Source organism: Conger conger, chromosome 12 (genome assembly GCF_963514075.1).
Source record: "Conger conger chromosome 12, fConCon1.1, whole genome shotgun sequence".
NCBI classification, from domain to species: Eukaryota; Metazoa; Chordata; class Actinopteri; order Anguilliformes; family Congridae; genus Conger; species Conger conger.
Genome location: NC_083771.1, coordinates 240,905 through 262,277, shown reverse-complemented (window position 1 = coordinate 262,277; position 21,373 = coordinate 240,905). Strand labels below are relative to the sequence as shown.

The following is a 21,373-nucleotide window of genomic DNA, read 5'->3' as shown; positions in this document are numbered from 1 at the left end:
AGAGACTCGCCTGGAGGCCACCCTGCCAGAAGACTCCCGCCATCCGGAGGACGAGCTCCACTGCTGCAGAACGCTTTCCTGCCGAAAGCCAGAGGCGAGTACCAGAGCTGCCCGGAGAGAACGCCCGGAAGGGCTGCTCTCCGGGCCTGTACCAGCCTTGCTGGGCCTTCGCCGGTTCTCTCTCTGCCTCTGGTTTTTCAGGCCCTGCAGCAGATCCAGCGGGACCCCTCCAGAGGACGAGGCGTGCGGAGCAGGCAGAAAGGGGGATCCGTGGACCTCCCCCCAGAAGACGGCGGCGCCCTTTGGATCCGGACCTGCTTGCTGCGTACCGGACCAACGCTTGGCGCCCCCCCACCGGAAGGGAGGTTCACTAGCGGCAGGGGAGCTGAACCATCGGCCCCCCTTGCATGTTCGGTCCCCCTGGGACAGGCCATCAACCTCAGGCGTTTCTCGTTTCTCTGCCTACAGCTGGACTCCGGCCCCCAGCAGGAATGGCGACGGCGGCTCAGCCAGGTGTGCGGCGCCACAATGCCGTCCGGCTAACCCTCCTGAACAGCGGAGAGGGGGGCAGCAGCGACAGGGTAGGCCCCCTGGTGGAGCACGGGGTGAATGGCGCAGCTGTGGAGGGCGCCACCGAGCCAGCGTCCACTAGGGGGGGAACCAATGCTGCTGCCCCAACAGCCAACAGCCAGAGGAGAGTGACAGGTATGACCCGCCTGGAGTTTAGCCGGGCAGTGCTTCAGCGAGCCATGGGCTTCGTGCCAGGCGACCTGAACTGCCTGGTGAAGGTTCCAGGTAACGCTGATATCTTTGAAATTAGCTTTAAAAACGCTAATGTCCTGGAGAGGTTCTGGAACCTCTTTAGAGAGGGGAAGGACAAGGCCCCCCTCAGCAACTTTGAGGTAGAGCCCCTGTCCGACACGGAAAACAAAGTGGTCACTGTACAGTTTTATAATGAAGCTGTACAGGACCACGATGTGAGTACGTGGTTGGGCAGGTATGGCAGTGTTAAATCAGGATCTCGGAGGGTCCTGGATGAGGACGGAGTCTGGACCGGGGCCAGAAAATGGCTGGTCCAGCTAAAATCTGACCCCTCTGTAGTCGGGGGGGTATGTCATATCCCCAGCACCATCACGCTGGGGAGACACCGGGGCGTGGTGTTTTATCACGGCATGCCCAAGCTGTGCAGGAACTGCGGCGAGTTAGGTCACTTGGCCGCAGCCTGCACAGTGGTCAAGTGCAAGTCGTGTGGCGGCGAGCACGAGACCAGGGCGTGCCGTGACCCGAGGCCCTGTAACCTCTGCGGGGTGAGGGGGCATCTCTTCCGTGATTGCCCCCTCTCGTACGCGAACAGGGCCCGGAGCACCGCGCCCCTACCACCGTCATTGACTGCCCCCCCCGCTCCCTACCCCGCTCCCTACCCCGCTCCCTACCCCTCTTATACCTATAATAATTGAAAATACATTCACGTCCCCCCCCATTCAGCCTGACAACACACCAACACAGGCACCGAGCACGGCACAAGACCTCCCCTGCAGCACTATTTCGGAAATCCCAAACAGCACAGTTCCCCTGATTACCCTATCCCCAATCACCACAGTAAAGGAGGAGCCTGACTCCGACATCCTCATCACGGTGGAGGAGTCAGACTCCTCAACCACAGACACTGATGACACCATCACACCCTGGCAGAAGGCGAAATCCAAAAAGGGCAAAAGAATGAGATCACCAAAAACTACAGCTCAGCACAATTTTCCCACCCAGCCTGCAAATCCAGCAATAACACGCCAAACCAAACTAGCCAAAAGAGCCGTTGGGACAAACCAAAAAGAAACCCCACAAACTTCCGCTAGGCCAAACCCCCTACCACGCCCAAACAAACCAACCCCACCACCATCAAAGCCGAGACAGACCGGTTACCATACCTTTAGCACTCTTCATCCCAGAACCACTAAGGACCAGCCAGTCCCTGGTCCAGACTCTGTAAACGGGACCCAAACAACATCCGCCTCTCAGGGCCCTCCAGGGGCTGGGGGGAAGCCTGGGGTAAGAACATCTGCCCCCACCTCTCCAGGACGGAACCTCCCAGGCAGTCGGGAGGGGAGACCCATGGGAGCACATGGTCAGGGGGTGAGTAGGCGCCAAAATAACCCAGACACAATTTTTTCTACAATTGACCAAATGTGTCAGAAAATTTCCAGTAATAACTCCGGTACACCAGACACACACCAAAAATAAACTTTATGGAAAACACAATCACATTAACAACACTCAACACTCGCAGCATTAAACATCCAGACAAACGCTCAACAGTTTTCTCCATTCTTTCACAAATCCCCTCGGACGTCGTCCTGCTCCAGGAATGTGGTATCCCGTTCCGGGAGTTGGATGGCGTTCTGGGGGGGGAATGGAGAATGGGAGACTCTCTCTGGTCTGGCTCTAACATCGCCAGAGCTGATGGGGTCGGCACGTTGACGAAGAATCCCTTTGTTAAAACAACAGCACACAATATTGTGGAGAGTGGGCGAATCCTCGTCACTGATTTCGATGTCGGGGGTTCCCCACTCAGGGTCGTCAACGTGTACGGCCCCACCAGTGTGGCCGAGAGAGTCTCCCTTTTCACAAAATTACGCTCCATATTACACACTACAATGCCCGTCGTCGTAGGGGGAGATTTCAACTGTGTTTTAAGAGATGAGGACCGCAGCAAACCAAGGCCGGACCGCTCCGGCACCCTGCTGCGGTCCCTCATCGAGGATTTCTCCCTCTGCGACGCCGGGGGCGCCTCTCCTCCCCAGCATACTTTTGTGAGTTCCTCTGGCTCCTCCTCATCCAGAATTGACATGTTTCTGCTCTCCCCAGGCCTGAGGGTGCACAGCTATTCCATCAAGGCGGTGCACTTCTCGGACCACCACATGGTAACCGTGTCCCTGGTCTGGGAGAAATCGATAACCGTGGGTAAGGGGCTCTGGCGGATGAACATCAGCCATCTCCAAGACCCCCAGGTGCGTCTCTCCTTCTCGAGAAGATACCTGGAGTGGGTGAGTCTGAAACATCTCTTTGACTCCCCGGTGGAGTGGTGGGAGATGGTGAAGGAGCGAGTGCGGGGCTACTTCCGGGCAGTCGGGCGGAGGAAGGCGAAGGAAGGGAGGGCAGTTTTTGAACGCCACAATGCTGCCCTCCAAAGACTAAGCCTCCTCCAGTCCCGAGGCCTGGATGTTAGCAGCGAAATCGCACAAGCTCGGCAGAGCCTCACCACCCTCTACCGGGAAGAGCGGAAGAAACAGACCTTCCGCTCCAAACTCCAGGGCCTCAAGGAGGATGAGAAATGCACACGGTTTTTCTTCCGCAGGGCACGGACCAAGACGAATAACATCTGGTCTCTCTATAACAGCAGAGGTGTGGTGGTGTCTGAAGAGGCGGAGGTCCGGGAGGTGGCCAGGGAGTTCTATGAGGGCCTTTATAGCGAGAGGCCCTCAGACGGGGCTCTCATGGACACCTTCCTGGGCTGCCTGGACAGACGCCTGGGAGATGAGCAGATGGAGGCGGAGTTGAGCACTGAGGAGCTCACCAGGGCCGTGCACTCCCTGAATACACATAAAGCTCCGGGCCCTGACGGAATCCCAGCTGAGTTTTACCAGGCTCACTGGGATCTCCTGAAGGGGGACGTGGCGGAAGTGTTCAGGGCTGCGTACAGGGAGGGGCGGTTAGGCGCCTCACTGAGACAGAGCTCAGTAGCTCTTGTCCCAAAGAAGGGGGACCTGAAGGACCTCCGCAACTGGCGGCCGATCAACCTCCTCTCAGTCGATTATAAGATCATGGCGAAGGCGCTGATGGGGAGGTTCCAAGGCCTGATAACATCGGTGATCGGACCGGACCAGACCTGCAGCGTGCAGGGGAGGTCCATAAATGACAACCTGCTCCTCGTGAGGGATCTAATCATCCACTCCGGGGAGCGGAGGTCCCCCTTGTGCCTTCTCAGTCTCGATCAAGAGAAGGCATTTGACCGGGTGAGTCACGTGTGCTTGGAGAGAGTGCTGGAGAAAATGAACATTCCTGGCCCCCTCCTGCGCTGGACAAAGATCTGTCTGACAGACATAACGGGCAGAGTGGTTGTCAATCGACAGCCCTCTGCCCCGTTCGATGTCAGGTCTGGCGTCAGGCAGGGGTGCCCTCTAGCATCTCTCCTGTACGTCATCTACCTGGAACCGTTCCTCCAGGCCATCAGGGCCAATCCAGGAGTGGTGGGCTATCCACTCCCTGGAGCGGGGGGGGAACGGCTAAAGGTGATGGCGTACATGGACGACATTGCCATCGTCGCCACAGACAGTCGTTCTATCGCTTGTGCCACCAAGGTGTTGGACGACTTCTGTGTGGCCACTGGCGCCCTGGTCAACAGGGACAAGAGTGAACTGTTTCTGTCTCCACATTGGAGTGAGGAGCTGACCGTTTCCTTCCCTGTGCGTAGGAATACCATCAAGCTCCTGGGGGTGACCTTCCAGGCTGACGGAGGAGGGAGAACCAGCTGGGAGGGAGCCCTCCGCCACGTCCAAAATAAAATCAGGAGCTGGAGTGCACGGCCCTTGACCATGGCGGGTAAGATCCTTGTCCTGAAGGCAATTGTCCTACCCATTCTGCTCTATGTGGGGAGGGTGTTTCCCCCAGACAAAGCCACCGGGAAGCTAATCACCCGGATGGCTTTCCGCTTTGTCTGGGGGAGCACCATGGAAAAACTTAAACGCGTCACCCTCCTCAAAGAGGAGCGGAATGGGGGGCGGGGGGTCCCAGACATTGTGAACATCATTATGGTTCAGGGTCTGGCCACCCTTGTCCAGAATGCAGGGAAGGTGGGTAAGGCCTCTGGTACCTTTGCCAGGTACTATGCCACCCCCTTCCTTAGAGCAATGGGCTTGGGTGTGCTGGACCTCACCATACCCTACAGCTGGGACCCCCCCTATGTCTACCGAGCCCTGAAGGACTTTGCCTACAGGACGGGTCTGCCCAGGGCTGGCCTAACCTCGTGGAGCTATAAAATGATCATGGCTCATTTAAGATCTGGCCAAATAGTAACGCTCCCGAGGGGGGGGCCAGACCTGGACCCGCAAGTCATCTGGGCAAATGTGACACATAAGTGTCTCACAAATAAACAAAAAGACATTGCCTGGATGACAGCCCATAGGTGTCTCCCCACTAGAACATTTATGTATCGCCGGCACTTAGCCCTGACTGAACGCTGCCCCCACGGATGCACTGACTCGGAACACATCCACCACCTGTTCTGGGAGTGCTCCGTGGCCAGGCGGGTCTGGGGCCTTGTTTGTTCCTCTGTCTCCCTAAGCAGGTTCCTGCCGAGGTCCTCCCTGATGGCTGAGGGCATCCTCTACGGTCCGCCGGGGGGATGCAAGACCACCGTGCTCCAGCGTCAGTGGAGGATCATCAACACAGTGAAGCAGGTCCTGTGGGAGACGAGGAACATCAAGGTCTACCAGAAAACATCTGTAGACCTGATCACTCTCCGGAGGAGGATCCAAAACCTCCTCCAGGACGGCATTCTGGTGGACATCCGCACTAACAAGAACCTGGCGAGAGAGAAGTGGGGGGTGGACCACTGGAAAGAATTCATCATATAGTCCACCCCCCCCTAAGGGACACAGAAGCCTCTCGGGACAGCAAACCTGAGCGAAATGGACTTTCTTTTTTTCCTCATTGCTTTGTCTTTTAACTCACTTTTGTTTTCTTTGAATTACATAGTGATTTTTTTGGATATTTTGTGTTTTTGTGAACATTTTTTGAATCACTCTTTTGAAAATTTGTTATTCATTTATTTTGATGTCTCTGTTCCTTATGGTTTAAGTGTGTGTTTAAAAAATTTTTTGTTTGTGTTATTGAGTGTGTTTTAAAAAAGGAAAGAATTTAAAATTGTTAAGAAATTAAAAAAAACCAATAAAACTACCTTTTACTAAAGATTTCCGTGGAGAGGAACGCACCTGAGTTTGTGCTATTTTTGGATGCTCCGTCCACAGGACGGGGCAGCTTCGAACGGTTTAAGGACAGACGGCAATGTGCGACAGGTATGCGGGTTGCTTGCGAGTCGCCGACTTGCTCGTTTCTGGCTTATCGCCTGCTTGCCGCGTGCGATCGATGCCCCGCTCGCTAAATAGCTTTGGTCGCTGCCTAGAGAGCAGCTATTCAGTAAGTGACTCGGTAGTAAGTACGTCACAGTGTACTCGGTATGTGTTGAGTGTTTTTGGCGGCTGTGCCTGCCAGTGGAGGACAGTGGATCTTGGTGGGAGGAGCCAGCTGAGTCCGGTCGTTACGGTAGCTCGCCGACCGGCCAGTCAGTGCGTGCGCAGGGTTCTTGGGAAGGCGGGGAGGGGGGCCGGCTCCTGGGCCAGGTGGCGTCTTCCCCCGAGCGCGGTCCGGGGCCACCGGGAGGGCGCCGTCGGCAGGGGCCAGTTTGCGGTTATCGCTTCTCGGCCTTTTGGCTAAGATAGGCGGTCGAATCGTTGGTTGGTGGGAGAGGAGTCTTGTCACACTCAAAAAAAGTAAGTAAATAATAGTTGTCTTTTTTGTTGCTTGTGTTGCTTGTGTCTTTTTTTGTGTGTAGATTGTGTTAAGAGCCCAACCGGAGAGGAGGAGTGAGGGGGTCCTCCGGGAGGGTAAGGCCCTTTTTGGGCTTGCTTTTCTTTGTTTCTTGGTTTGTTGGAGGTCTGTGTAGAATTGTTTGTAGTGTGGTGAAATTTGTGTGGTGGCGTATCCGGGATGGCGGCTGCTAGGGTCGGCGCCCGGAGGCACTGCTGTGTGCGTTTCTCCCTAAAGGAGAAGGAAGGGAAGCTCCTGGAGATGTCCCGTTTGGACTTCTCCAGGAAGCTTCTCATGGGAGCCTTAAAGTTTGTGCCGGGAGACATAAACTGTTTGGTTGTGCTCCCGAGGGGTCGGGGCTTTGATGTAAGCTTCCGCACCCCTCAGCTGTTGGGTTCCTTCTGGAACTCAATAGAAAACATTAAAGAGAGCTTCTCAATGTTCGACATTGAGAGGCTCACAGATGACTCGGTTAAATACATCGTGTTCAAGATGTATAATGAGACGGTGGAGTCGGAAGACCTGGTTGCCTGGTTAAGGAACTACTGCCTGGTTAGGGGGCCAGCCCAGAAAATAATGGATGTAGATGGAATTTGGACTGGGAGTTGGAAGGTCCCTGTAAAATTGGTGGAGGACAAAAATGGATATGGGGGGTTAAGGCATCTGCCCTCCCTTATTGTTCTGGGGGAGAACAGGGGGCTGGTCTTCTACCAAGGCCAGCCAAAACTCTGCAGGAAGTGTGGGGCCTATGGCCATCTGGCAGAGGCCTGCCAGGTCATTTTTTGTAACAGGTGCAGGGAGGTGGGGCATCTCGCGGCGGAGTGCGTAAATGGAATCAGGTGCAATCTCTGCAGGTCTTCAGACCACCTGTTCAGAGATTGCCCTGATTCCTACGCGAACAGGGCCAAGCAGGCGAGGGCTGACGCCCGGGAGAGGCAGCGGGAGGAGGGGGAGGCCATGAGGAAGGAGCAGGAGGAGAAGGAAGAGGGAAAGGGTGAGGAAGCCCAAGAAGGGGCAGAAGGTGAAAATGGTGGTCAGGGTGTGGCTGGAACGAGTGGAGTGAGTGAGAATGTGGGAGAGAATGAGGGAGAGCCAGGTGGAGTGAATGTGTGCACAAACGAGGGAATGAGTGTGGGCGCGGCTGGTGGAAAGGGCGCTGGTGAGAATGTGAGAGAGAACGAGGGAGAGGCAGGTGGTGTGAATGTGAAGGTTAATGAGGGAATGAGTGTGGGCGTGGCCGGGAAAGAAGGTGCAGGTGAGGAGGTGGAAGTGAAGGAGGGGGAGAACAGGGAGAAAGAAATGGCCTGTGAACCCGTCGAGTCTCTGTACTCTGACTCCGACTCTGACGCAGTCTTCATGGAGACTGTAACAGAGGGGGAGAGTGATGAGGAAATGTTGGTGGAAGGAATGGTCCGCAAAAGAGGTGCAGAGACTGGAACGGAAGGGGTGGAAAGAAAGAAAAGGGGGGTGAGGGAGAGGTGGGGCCTGATGGCTGGGCTGTCAGACAGCGGGTCATCGGGCTCCTCCCCAATCTACCCGGAGCAGGGACAAAACCAGGCCCCCTATATCTCCGAGACGGAACCATCGTCATCTGCTGGGTCACCAGCAGGTGGCGGTGGGGTTTTAAAGTAAGGGTGAGTATGGCATTTCTTTTAACTTCGTGGTGTTTTTAATTCTTTCTGCCTGTTCTAACCCTCACTTCTTAATTTAAAAAATATTAATAAAATGGCTTCCCAGCACATGCCCCTCACGGTGGCAACCATTAATGTGTGCAGCGTGAGGACATTAAAGAGGGCAAGATCTGTGTTGTGTGCTTTGGAAAGTGTGCAAGCGGATGTGATTTGCCTACAGGAGTGTGGGCTGCCATATCGCTCCTCCTACAGGATGTGGGAGGACCTATGGCAGCAGGGGCCGTCTCTCTGGAGCGGCTCCCACTCCAATCGGGCGGATGGTGTGGCAGTGCTGGTGAAGAACAGAAACATTGAGGTGAAGGGGAGCACAGTGGTGAGAACAGGCAGAGTTTTAACAGTATCTCTCTCTTTTAATGAAATGACTTTTAACCTCGTGAATATTTATTGCCCGCAGGGGAAGCAGGAGCGCTGGGAGCTCCTTCAGGAGCTCCCCACATATCTTTTAGGGAGAGCTCCTCTGCTATTGGTTGGGGATTTTAATTGCGTTTTAAACAGGGCTGGGCGGAGGGGAGCAGGGGACGATTTTAAAATGGACAAAACGTCCCTTTATTTGAATAATTTAATAAAGGATTTTAAACTCACTGATATTTATTCTGCACTTAACCCGGGGCAGGAGGGTTTTACCTGGCGCACGAGTGATGGATCCCGAGCATCGAGGATTGACTTCCTCTTTGCCAGGGGTTTTGCTGGTCTGGCATCGTCTCTGAGCCCGGTATTCTACTCAGACCATTCCCTGCTGTGCTGCTCCCTGGCTGTGAAGTCAGGTGTAGCAGTCGGCAGGGGAATATGGAAACTGAACTGCCGGTTGTTGGAGGACCCGGCAGTAGTGATGGCTTTTAATGAAGTATATGAAGAATGGCGGACCCTCCAATGTTTTTATGAGACCCGGGCTGAGTGGTGGGAGTGGGTAAAAAAACAAATAAAGGGATTTTTTATTAAACAGGGGAGGGAGAGAAAAGCAAAGGAGAGGAGGGTGTGGGTGGGACTACAAAAAAGATTAAATAGGTACGGGAACTTAATAAATATGGGGTTTGATTTTAAAGAAGAATATAAAGAGGTCAAAAGAGAGATGGAGATTTTAATGGAGAAGAAATGCCAAAGCATCATTTTTAGCAGTAGAGAAAAGGAGATAGAGGAAGGAGAAAAGTGTACAAGATTCTTTTTTAAAAAGATTTTATCAAGGAATATTTTAATGAAAGGTCTGAAGGGAGAAGATGGAGTTTTAAATACGGATACCGAGGGCATGCTAAGGGTGGTGGAGGGGTTTTATGGTAATTTATTTAGGGAAAAGGAGGTAGAGGAGGAAAGGATGGGAGAGGTGCTAAATTTTATAGAGGGGGTGGTGGAGGATAGAGGCATTTTGGAAGGAGGAATAGGGAGGGAAGAGATAACAAGCAGTTTTAAGTCTTTTAAAAAAGGCAAAGCACCGGGGTTGGATGGGCTGCCATGGGAATTTTATGGGAAATTTTGGTATTTAATAGAAGCAGACCTTTTAAATATTTTTAACGAATTTGAAAATTTTAAAATGTTGCCCAAGAGTTTTAGAGAGGGGGTGGTCACACTAATTTTTAAGAAAGGGGATAGGCGCGAGATAAAAAATTGGCGCCCGATCACCCTTTTAAATTTCGATTTTAAGCTCTTGAGCAAGATTTTAACCCTGAGGATGAGGACGGTTTTACCTGACGTGATCCACCCGGATCAAACTTGTGCGGTGGCTGGAAGGAGGATCACTGACAGCCTCGTACTGGTAAGAGACGCCATCTGTTTTGCGAGAGACAGAAACATTCGGCTCGCCGTACTAAATTTAGATTTCAAAAAGGCGTTCGATCGAGTCTCGCACCAGTACCTGTTCAAGGTGCTGGGGAAAATGGGCTTTTCGGCTGGGTTCTTAGCACGGGTGGGGCTTCTGTACACGGGGATTAGAAGCAGAATCCTGGTGAACGGGGTCCTCTCCAAGGCAGTAGACGTCCGCTGCGGTGTCCGCCAGGGCTGTCCGTTATCGCCACTTCTGTTTGTGTGCTGTATAGAGCCACTGGCACAAGTGTTGAGAAGGGATACCCGGATATCAGGGCTGGGCATTCCAGGGAGCGGTGGGCAGGAGGCCCGCTGCATTTTATACATGGATGACGTGACCGTACTCTGCACTGACCAGCCTTCCATTGACCGGACTGTTGACAGGACAGTGTGGTTTGGGAGGGCCTCAGGGGCAAAATTAAACAAGGACAAGTGTGACCTAAAACTGTACGGACGTTGGACAGAGACTGAACTCTCTGGAATGCCAATGACTGTAAGACCTGACCAAGTGAGAATCCTCGGGGTCCATTTTAATGCTGACGGACATGGGGATGGGAACTGGGAAGGGATTTTAAGAACAACTGAAAAACGGCTGGGGTTTTGGAGACTGAGGGAACTATCGCTGGAGGGCAAAATACTCATTTTAAAATCAGTGATTTTACCCTTGTGGCTGTTTGTGAGTGTTGTGTTTGTGCCGTCTCGTGCCGTGTTGTCTCGTCTTGATCGTGCTGTGTTTTATTTTTTATGGGGCACCAAATGGGAGCGGTTGCCCAGAACGGTGGTCAAAAAGAAACCAGAGAAGGGTGGGAAGGGGGTTCTGGATTTTTATACTGTGTTGTGGTGCCACTTTGTGGCGCTGCAGGTGTCCTTGTGTCTGTCCCTGTCTTGTAAAGCGTCTTTTTTTGTCAAGTTTTTTAGTGGGGCCTATTTTAAAAGCATTGGGGTGGTGAGGGTGCCTTTAACGGTACCCTTGGCTTTTAAAATGGTGGGAGGGTATGTGAAGATGAAGGCCTTTTTAAAGAAGATGGGGTTGGAAGGGGTGGGAGCGGGGGTTTTAACTAACCACAAGTCTCTCCTGTCCTTTGTGCAGGGTAGGGATCCGGTGAGCCAGGTGCGTGAGCTGGCAGTAGGCCAGCCGGAAGAAGTTTGGAACGCTGTGGCCCACCCAGATCTGCTGCATCGTCATAGAGACCTGGCCTGGCTGGCGGCGCATGGGGTCCTCCCGGTCCAAGGAGTGCTGCATGCCCGGAGACTGGCCAGGACTGCAGAGTGCCCTTGGCCCAGGTGTGAAGAGGAGGAGTCGGTCCGCCACTGTCTATGGGACTGCCCGGTGCCAAGGACCCTCTGGACACAGTGCGGGCCCCTGATCCAGCTGCTGCTGGGAGCGGGACTGACCCTGCAGTGCCAGATGGTGCTGTACGGCGTGGGCAGGGGAAGGACCTCACGCCAGTGGAGATGCCTGTGGCTGGCCATAAACTGTGGGAAACAGGCCATCTGGACTGCCCGCACTGTGTGGATCAAAGAGAACAGGGCCTTGTCACCGGAGGCACTGAGGAGGGTGGCGTTTGCCTCCCTCAGAGACTACATGTGGCGTGACCGGCGGAGAAGAGGAGTGGACTGGGCCAAGGGGGCATGGGGGCATGCAGCCTGGACAATGATAATGGGGCCGGGAGGGCCAGCCTGACCGGCCTGGATCTGTTATGACGAGGTAACAGGGGCGGTGTGAAGGCAGGTTGTTTAAGAGCGCCCACCGCTGCCCGGTACAAAGGTCGTCTGTTTTAATGATTGTGGTTGTTATTTTAAATATTGTGTGTGCTTTTAGCGGGAAAAAAGGGAAGGGCAAAGGGTCCTCGTGGGAATTTTAATGAAATTACTTACTTTTATTGTATTTAAATATATGTTTTTACTGTAATGTAATTTTGTTATTTATGAAGTGATATTTATTTCTGTAAGGACATGCCCGAGCACAAACAATGTATTGTATTTTAAAAATGTGTTGATATAATAAACCTTTTAAAAACAAAAAATCTGTTCTTATCAGTTTAATATCTGATACGTCCCCTATCAGGGGACTATATATTAAACGGATTTTTGGCACAGGGAGTCGGGGAAGGAGCTTGCTCCGTCCGCTTCAAGCATCGACCCGTTATTGCAGTGCGTTCGGGAACGGTGCGCCTCTCCAAGTTTTGTGCAAAAAAAGGTTGTGTTTTGTTGCCCTGTTCTTCCCCCTTTTTGTTTGTTTGTTTATTTTGTATGTATGTAAATTGTGTTGTAAATAGGGTGAATATGTGCCCTTGTTGTAAGTGTGCTTGCCTCAGTTTTTTAGCAAAACGATGTAGTTTTCTGTGCGGGACGTAACTGTTTGTTGTTATTGCGCTGTCTCGCTTTTCCCACCTTCCCTCTCGGATTGTCTGTCTGGCCGGCTGGCAGCAGTGGCAACCCCGGGTCAGTGGGAGTGGCTGGGAAGGGGGCCGGAGGCGCCTGGTGCGCTGAAAGGTCACATTTCGCTCGGGTTTCTCTTCAGCACGCACAAATCTTTCGCCTTTTACTAAAGATTTCCGTGGAGAGGAACGCACCTGAGTTTGTGCTATTTTTGGATGCTCCGTCCACAGGACGGGGCAGCTTCGAACGGTTTAAGGACAGACGGCAATGTGCGACAGGTATGCGGGTTGCTTGCGAGTCGCCGACTTGCTCGTTTCTGGCTTATCGCCTGCTTGCCGTGTGCGATCGATGCCCCGCTCGCTAAATAGCTTTGGTCGCTGCCTAGAGAGCAGCTATTCAGTAAGTGGCTCGGTAGTAAGTACGTAACAGCGTACTCGGTATGTGTTGAGTGTTTTTGGCGGCTGTGCCTGCCAGTGGAGGACAGTGGATCTTGGTGGGAGGAGCCAGCTGAGTCCGGTCGTTACGGTAGCTCGCCGACCGGCCAGTCAGTGCGTGCGCAGGGTTCTTGGGAAGGCGGGGAGGGGGGCCGGCTCCTGGGCCAGGTGGCGTCTTCCCCCGAGCGCGGTCCGGGGCCACCGGGAGGGCGCCGTCGGCAGGGGCCAGTTTGCGGTTATCGCTTCTCGGCCTTTTGGCTAAGATCAAGTGGATTGTGGTGGATAGAAGCGAAAGTAAGTATGTCATCGAGCAACTGGAGAGCCGTAAGGAATACTGCAAGGGTGAAATGGGCAGGAGCCCCAGGGAGCATGCCCCAGAGGGAGGAATTCGTGAAGAGTTTTGTTTTGGAGAAGTTCTCTCTGTCAGAGAGGGATATTTTGGGCATCCAGAGGAACGGGAGAGAGGAGTTCGTCGACATGGCCTTCAGAGGACCAGAAGCATTCCAGGCATTCATGGAGAGATGCAAAAGGGAAGATCTGGGGGCTTTCCGGGTGGAGTCCATGGAGAGGAGGAACCACAGGGTAGTTATCATCAACCTGTTCGACATGAACGTGCCAGATGAGGCGGTCGGGAGGTACCTCGAGAGGTACGCCAGGGTGGTGGCCGGACCCAGATACCGGAGGGACGTCTTTGGCTTCTGGAATGGCCAGAGGGTGTACGAGGTCCTGCTCCGGGAGAGCGACCATGGCTACGAGGGCTACCTCCATCCTCCAGCCCTCTGCACGGTCGAAGGAGTGAAGGGCCACATCTCCTATTCTAGGCAACCTCCTTTTTGTCGGAGGTGCATGGAGGTGGGGCACGTCGACGCGGGGTGCAGGTCGGTGGTGTGCCACAACTGCCGGCAGCGAGGGCACATGGCGGTCGAATGTAAGGAGCCGCGCACCTGCAACGTATGTGGCTCCGGGGACCATCTTATGAGGGCATGCCCTGAGCGGCGCCGCACCTACGCCGATGCAGCCAGGGAGAGAGCAGCACCTACACCAGGGCCAGCGGGGGTGGAGAGGTCTGCACCAGGCCCAACAGAGGCTGTGAGGCCTACATCAGGCCCAACAGAGGCAGACGGGCCTACACCAGGCCCAAAGGAGGCGGAGAGGCCTACAGCAGGCCTGGCGAGGGCTGAGAGGCCTGCATCAGGCCCGGCAGAGGCTGAGGGGCCTATACCAGGCCCAAAGGAGGCAGAGGGGCCTACACCAGGCCCAGCGGAGGTGGAGGGGCCTACACCAGGCCCAATGGAGGCGGAGGAGCCTACACCAGGCCCAGCGGGGCCTAGCACCGAGGAGGGCCCGATCCCAGACACCGATCTGGGTCCCGACAGCATGGAGGGGAGGGAGACGGCGGAGGAAGGCAGTGACGACTCCGACATGGAGTTGTCCATGGAGGAGGATGCCGTCATCAGGCTGAGGGGAGAGAAGAGGAAGGAGAGGCCTGAGATGGCTGGAGCTCCACCGGGTGGGAGGCAGGCTAAGGCCAGGGCCCCTACCGAAGCCATGGCGAGGCCCAAGGACTGGGCCAAAGAGGTGGAGAAGGAGATGGGGAGTGCGGAGGCTCCACTGCCAACGGATCCGAGGGTGGCCATGGAGAAGATCTTCGGACGGAGGTAGGCCGGAGGCCAATAATTACTTTAATACAGTAATGGAGAGGATTTTCATGTCTCTAAATGCCAGGGGCATAAGGGAACGGGACAAAAGAGTGGGACTGTTTTTATCATTGAAAGAGGTCCCTTTTGATGTATGTTTCCTGCAAGAATGCCATTTGGGAGGGGGGAAGGACGTGGCTATGTTTAGAAGGGATTGGGTTTTGGGGCCTTCAATTTGGTCAGTGGGCAATGTACACGCGGATGGTTTGGGGATTTTGTTTAAGGGAAGGGGGGTTATGGTAGAGGAATTCCTGACCGTAGTCCCAGGAAAGCTCCTGTGTGTGGATGTTTTGTGGGGGGGGGAGAAACTACGGCTCATAAACGTGCATGCCCCGTGCAACATTTCTGAGCGTTTGGTTTTTTTTAAGTTGTTGCCGGATTTGTTGGCCACGAACAGAGGTATAATTTTGGGAGGGGATTTTAATGTGGCTGTGGACGAAGGGATAGTGGGAGGAAGGAGGGACTTTTCAGTTAGTTATTTAGAGAAAGAGATTTTAGTTAGGTTTTCTTTGTTTGATGGGTTTAGGCAAAATGGCCGACAGGGGGAGGGGTTTACATGGGCGAACTCCAGGGGCTGTAGGAGAAGGCTGGATTATTTTTTTGTTTCAAAGGCGTTTAAGTTAAAAAATTTTGTGCTGTTGCCAAGCTGGTCCTCCGACCATTGCGCGATAAAATGCATTTTAGAGGGAGGGGAACGGGAGGAAAGCAGGACGTGGAGCTTTAATGCTGAACTCCTGGAAGATGCGGTGTTTGTGGAGCAGTTTGCAGAATTTTATTTGGGGTGGAAGGCCTTCAAAGCCCAATTTTCCTGTATCCTGGAGTGGTGGGAGGTGGTGAAGCAAAGGGTGAGGGAGTTCTGTGTGGCCTACGGTATAGCGAAGAGGAGGGAAGAGAGAGAGAGGGTGTGGGCACTGCAGAGCGAGTTGCAATACTGGGTGGGCCTGGCAAACAGGGGAGGGAGGGTAAGGACAGAGGAGGTCAAGGCCTTAAAAGAGAGCATAAAAGCACATTATATAGGGAAAGCAAGGCGGTTTGCCTTCCTGGCAAGGGTGGAGAGGAGGGAAAGGGACGAAAAGGTGACGCCTTTCTTTTTTAAAGCGGTGAGGGAGCGCCAAAATGATGGATGGATAGAGGCGATAATGACAGGCCAGGGGGAGGTTAGGAAGCAAGAGGAGAAGCTGGACGCAGCAGCGCGTTTCTACTCTGTGCTGTTTGGGAGAGAGGAGAGGGACACAGAGGAGGGGGACAGGCTGGTAGGGAAGCTCTGGAGGAAGGTAAGGGAGGGACAGCAGGAGGCCCTGGGGGGGAAGATAGGTCAGGATGAGGTAAGGAAGGCCTTGTTCTCCCTAAAAGTGGGGAGGACTCCAGGGAGGGACGGGATCACCAGGGAGTTGTACACCCACTTCTGGGGAATAATGGCCGAGGATTTGGCGGAGGTTTTGAACCGGGTGGGAGAAGTGGGGAAAATGCCCCTATCTATGAGGGAGGGGGTAATAAACCTCTTGTTTAAGAAGGGTGAGAGGAAAGATCTGGGGAACTGGCGGCCAGTCACACTCCTCTGCACCGACTACAAGGTGCTGGGGAAGGTGCTGGCCAACAGGGCCAAGGGGGTGCTGGGGGAGGTTCTGGGGCCGGATCAAACCTGTGCGGTCCCAGGAAGGATGGGGTCCCAGAACTTGATCTTGCTAAGGGATGTGCTGAGCTGGGCGAGGAGCAGGAAAGTGGGGGTAGGGGTGATCGGTTTGGACCAGCAGAAGGCGTTCGACCGGGTGGACCATGCCTTCCTGGTGCAGGTGCTGGGCAGGATGGGGTTCGGGGAGGGCTTTATCGCCTGGGTGAGGACCCTCTACAACGGGGCCTTCAGCCGGGTGAGGGTGAATGGAGCCCTGAGCGCGCAGGTGAGGCAGGGTAGGGGGGTGAGGCAGGGGTGTCCTTTGTCCCCGCTTTTATACGTATGCGTCATAGAGCCCCTGGCGGAGCTGATGCGGCAGGACAGGGAGTTCAAAGGCCTGCAAATCCCAGGCAGCGGGGGGGAGAGGGTAAAGGTGCTGCAGTATGCGGACGACACCACAGTAGTGGTCTCCTCAGACGGGGACATAGGGAGGGTCATGGGCCTGGTGGGCCAGTACTGTAGGGGGTCGGGGTCAAAAATAAACCATAGCAAGTCGGCAGTGATGGTGACCGAGGGATGGAGAGGGGGAAGGGGGGAGGAGCAGGGCCTGGCAACGTGCGAGGACGGGATGAAGGTGCTGGGGGTTCGTTTCAGCAGGGAAAGGGCGGATAGGCTGAATTGGCAGCAGTGCCTGGAAAGGATAAAGAGGAGGGTGGGCTTGTGGAGGGCGAGAGCGTTGACTCTGACAGGTAAGGTATTAGTGGTGAAGGCAGACTTGTTGCCACAGTTAATTTATTTAGGGAAAGTTTTTCCGATACCGGCGGTGTGTAGGGTGAGGCTGAACCGGCTGATTTTTAATTTCTTGTGGGGAGGGCGGTTGGAGCCGGTAAAGCGGGATGTGTTGTTTTTGCCGGTGGAGAAAGGGGGAAGAGGCCTAGTGGACGTGGGCCTAAAGCTGGACGTGTTAAATCTAAAGAGCATTTTCGACACACTGGTGGGAGATGAGGGCCACAAGTGCCGGCACCTCATGAGGATGTGGGTGGGGACGGCCATGAGGGAGCTGGTGGGGTGGGACAATAGAGGGCCGAGGGCAGAGGACACCCCGTGGTATTATACAAGGGCAATGATGGTCTGGAGGGCAAATAGAGAGCTCATCAGGGCACAGGGGTTACAGGACCATAGAGCCCTATATAATGCGATCCTGGGTAGGAGGACGAGGGAGGCAGAGAGGGAGGTGGAAAGGTGTGGAGGGCAGTGGAGGTGGTTGACGGCCAGGTGGCTCCCAAACCGGGCAGGAGACCTCAACTGGCTGGGAGGCCTGGGAAGACTACCAGTGAGGGAGAGGATGTATAGGGCTGGCACTGCCAGGAGTCCGCTGTGTCCCAGGGGCTGTGGGAGGGAGGAGACGGGAGGGCACGCCCTATGGGAATGCCCTTTCGCAAGAGTGTTCTGGGGAAGGGCAAACAGGGGGGTGTTTCTCCCGGTATGGGCCACAGCAGTGGAAAAAGAGGGGGTCATGAGGGCTGCTGGGGTGGAGAGCCTGGAAGATGGGGGGAGGGAGGTTTTTAGCCTCCTAGTGAGTTTGGGGAAACTGGCCCTGTGGGACAGCAGGAATAAAAAGATGTTGAATCCCTCAGATGGCATGACAGGAGTGCAGTGTGTCAAGGGGTGGGAGAGAAGGGTGGAGATGGAGATGAGGGTGTGCGCCCGGGGAGAGGGGAAAAAAAGGGGTGAGAAGATATGGGAAAAGGTGAAGGACGCCTTGAGCCTGTAAAAAGGCAAAAGTGTAAATAGTGTACATAAAAGTGTAAAAAATGAATGTATATGTATTGTCTGGGGGGTATACTGTTGGCGTTATGGGTGTGTAATGTAAATAAAATGTAATTTGTAAAATAAAAGTTTCTTAAACAAAAAAAATCTGTTCTTATCAGACGGAGACAAAAACCTTTTTTTTCGCGAGCGGAGGATTTTTTCTGAGTGTGGGACCATGACGGCGCCAGGACCAGAGAGTTCGGGAGGAGCTTTAAGGAGGAAGAACACAATCCGGCTGCAGGTGGCGGTGGAGGAAAGAGGGAAGGTGGATCTGCGCTACATCATAGTAAGAGTGTTTCACGATTTATTTAATGTTGGAGTCGACAAAATGTACTGCGTACAGGATTATCCAAGTAGGGGACTTTTTGACGTGACGCTGGAGAGTGAGGGCCTGTGCTTGGAGGTTTTCGAGGCCTACAAGGAGAGGAAGGAGGCAGAGGTCTTGAAGGGGATAATTATGGAGCCGCTGTTCTCAAACAATGTGAAGCTGGTTACCCTACTGACCTACAACCCCTTTGTTACGGCGAGAGAGGTGGAGGTTTTCTTGGGGAGGTATTGTACAGTGTTGAGGCCCGAGGTGAGGGTGAAGAACTACTTCGGTGTCTGGAATGGGAAGAGGCAGTACCTGGTGAGGCTCAGGCCTGAAGAGGAGTCGGTGGGAGGTGTGAGGCATCTGCCTGCAGTTTTCTCCATCGGGCCGGATAAGGGCTTCCTTACCTATCCAGGACTGCCCACATACTGCAGGAGATGCCTCAAATACGGACACATGTCCAAAGAATGCAGTTACTTCGTTTGTTTGGCATGTGGGGAGGAAGGCCATGCGGCACGCGAGTGCCCCAGGGGAAGGAAGTGCCACCTGTGTGGGAGCCTGGAACACCTGATCCGGGACTGCCCAGCCCGGAGGCGCACCTACGCCGAGGCAGCCGGAGGACAGCCAGCTCCCCCTGGTGGTGGGGAGGAGGAAGCGCAGCGGGGACGGGAGCAGGGCAGGGCTGCTCCTGCTGATGCAGCGCCCCCGGGAGGAGAGGAGGACGAAGCCCAGGGACAGGAAAGCAAGGCAGCAGGGGAAGAGCAGAGAGAGGATACAGAGCTGGCGTTGGAGGCAGCTCCGGTGGCGGAGAAGGCGGTCGAGGAGGTGGTGGAGGAGTCGGAGCTGGAGGCCTCGGCTTCAGAGGTGCCGTCATCGGGAGAGGTGCCCCCCACTCCATGTCCTCGGGGCAGGAGGGGAGAGGCGAAGGCAGGCAGAGCAGTGCCGGCCCCGGGCGGAGCAGAGGTGGTGGGCCAAGCAGAGGCTGCAGGAAAGGCACCCCCAGAGGGAGCCCTTGTGTCAGGGGCAGCTGGGGCTGAGGAAGGAGGCCTGGAGGGAGGGGTGAAGCGCAGCCGCACCCTCACGTGGGCGGAGGCCACAGAGGAGCTGGCGGTGGAGAGCACCAGCGGGGAGAGCGGATCTCCTGGGATGGAGAAGAAGAAAAAGAAGAAGAAGAAGGTCAGGCTCGGCGTGGTCAGGGGGGGATCGCACCTGGACTCTGGGGACTCCACTGATGTGTCGAGCAGTGAGAGCCTGGTGTGGGACATGGCTTCCCCCCTGTCCGAGTGTGGGTACGACGAGGGGCCGGTCCGACAGAGGGCCCCGAACGAGGTACCTTTTTTAGATTGCGAGGAGGGAGGGGGAGGGAGGGTGGGGGGGTTTGGCCTGTGAAGGCGGTGGGTTTTTCTTTGTTTTCTGTATGTATGGCAGAGTGTCTTACAGTACTAACCTGTAACGTGAGGGGTTTGGTGAATGAAGGAAAGAGGAGGGGGGTTTTTCACTTCCTGTCGGGGCAGAGATTTTTTGTTTGTTTTTTGCAGGAGGTGCATCTGAGGTCCAGTGAGGACTCTCAGAAATTTACTTTGGAATGGAAGAAGGGGTTTTCTTTTTGGAGTGTGGGAGGGGCCCATTCCTCAGGGGTGGGAATTTTGGTTAGAGGGAGGGAAATAAAAATTGTGAATGTGTTCTCGTGGGTGCAGGGGCGGGTTCTTGTGGTGGATGGGGATTGGAGGGGTATAAAGTTGAGGATGGTAAGTGTTTATGCTCCAGCCATGGTACAAAGGAGAAAGGAGTTTTTTGTATCTTTGGAGCAGGTATGTGCCACGAATAGGTTTGTAGTGATGGGGGGGGACTTTAATGTCTCCCTTGAATCACCTGATTGGTCGGTGGCGCACCTGAAAGGGGTGTTGGGGAGGTTCTCCCTGAAAGATGGGTTTAGGGAGGTGTGGCCAAAGGACCCAGGGCTTACCTGGGGGAACAGTAGGGGGGCCAAGTCCCGCCTAGATTTTGTGTTCGTTTCAGGGGGGCAGAGGGTGAGGGCGGCTGAGGTCATTCCACTGTTCTTCTCTGACCACAGTGGGGTGGCGGTGACAGTGGGGTGGGATGCGCCAGCCTTTGGGAGAGGGTGCTGGCGCATGAACACACAGGTCTTAGAGGAGGAGGCCTTTTGCGTGCGCTTCAGGGAAGCGTACGCAGGGTGGACGAAATTGAAGCCATTTTTTAGCTTGGCGGTGGAGTGGTGGGAGGGGACGAAGGCCCGAATTAAGGCCTTCGTTATTGCGTACTGCCGGGGGAAAAAAAGGAGGGAGCAGAGGCACTCTCTTAGGCTCCAGAGAGAGCTGGAGGGGCTCTACGAGAGATGGAACAACGGGGGGGAGTTTGACGAGGGGAGGTGGGAGGCCTTAAAGGCAGAGCTTAAGGCTCTGCACGAGGACAAGGCACGCTCCCTGGCTTTTAAGAGCCAGGGAGAGAAATACGAGAAGGATGAGACCTGCTCCTCGTATTTCTTCCAGAGGGTGAGGGCGAGGAGGGCAAAGAGGGTGATGGAAGGGCTGAGGGGGGAGGACGGGAGGGTGTATAGAGGAACGCAGGAGATGCTGAAGGTGGCCTCCTGCTACTACTCGCACCTTTTCGGGGAAAGAGAGGTGGACAGGAGGGCCTCTGAGCGTTTTCTGGGCTTGGTGGAGGAGAGGGTGCCGGAGGGAGTGAGGGCAGTCCTGGAGATGCCTTTCAGCTCAGAGGAGCTCAAGAAGGCACTCGGAGGGAAGGTCCCGGGGAAGGATGGGCTTCCCAAAGAATTTTATTTTAAATTCTGGGAGCTGGTGGGCCTGGATTTTTTGGATGTCGTGGGGGAGATCTACGAGAGGGGGGAGCTCGCCCCTTCGATGAAGGAGGGAGTGGTGGCCTTGCTACATAAGAAGGGCGATGAGCTTGATTTGAACAACTGGCGCCCGATAACACTTCTGGGCGTCGACTATAAGCTCATCGCCCGGGCACTGGCGGGCCGGCTGAGGTTGGCCATGCCATTCCTGGTGGGGGAGGACCAGACCTGTGGGGTGGAG

At 54.7% G+C, this 21,373-nt stretch overlaps 1 non-coding gene and 1 pseudogene across 1 annotated transcript; both read left to right on the top strand.

Moving 5' to 3' along the window:
* The first annotated feature begins 12,073 nt into the window (after positions 1-12,073).
* On the top strand, positions 12,074-12,247 carry LOC133106319 (U2 spliceosomal RNA; annotated as a pseudogene).
* Positions 12,248-12,571: 324 nt separating this feature from the next.
* Positions 12,572-12,688, top strand: LOC133105720 (U5 spliceosomal RNA). The gene has a single exon (XR_009703914.1). It is a non-coding gene; the product is annotated as a U5 spliceosomal RNA (small nuclear RNA).
* The last annotated feature ends 8,685 nt before the right edge of the window (positions 12,689-21,373 follow it).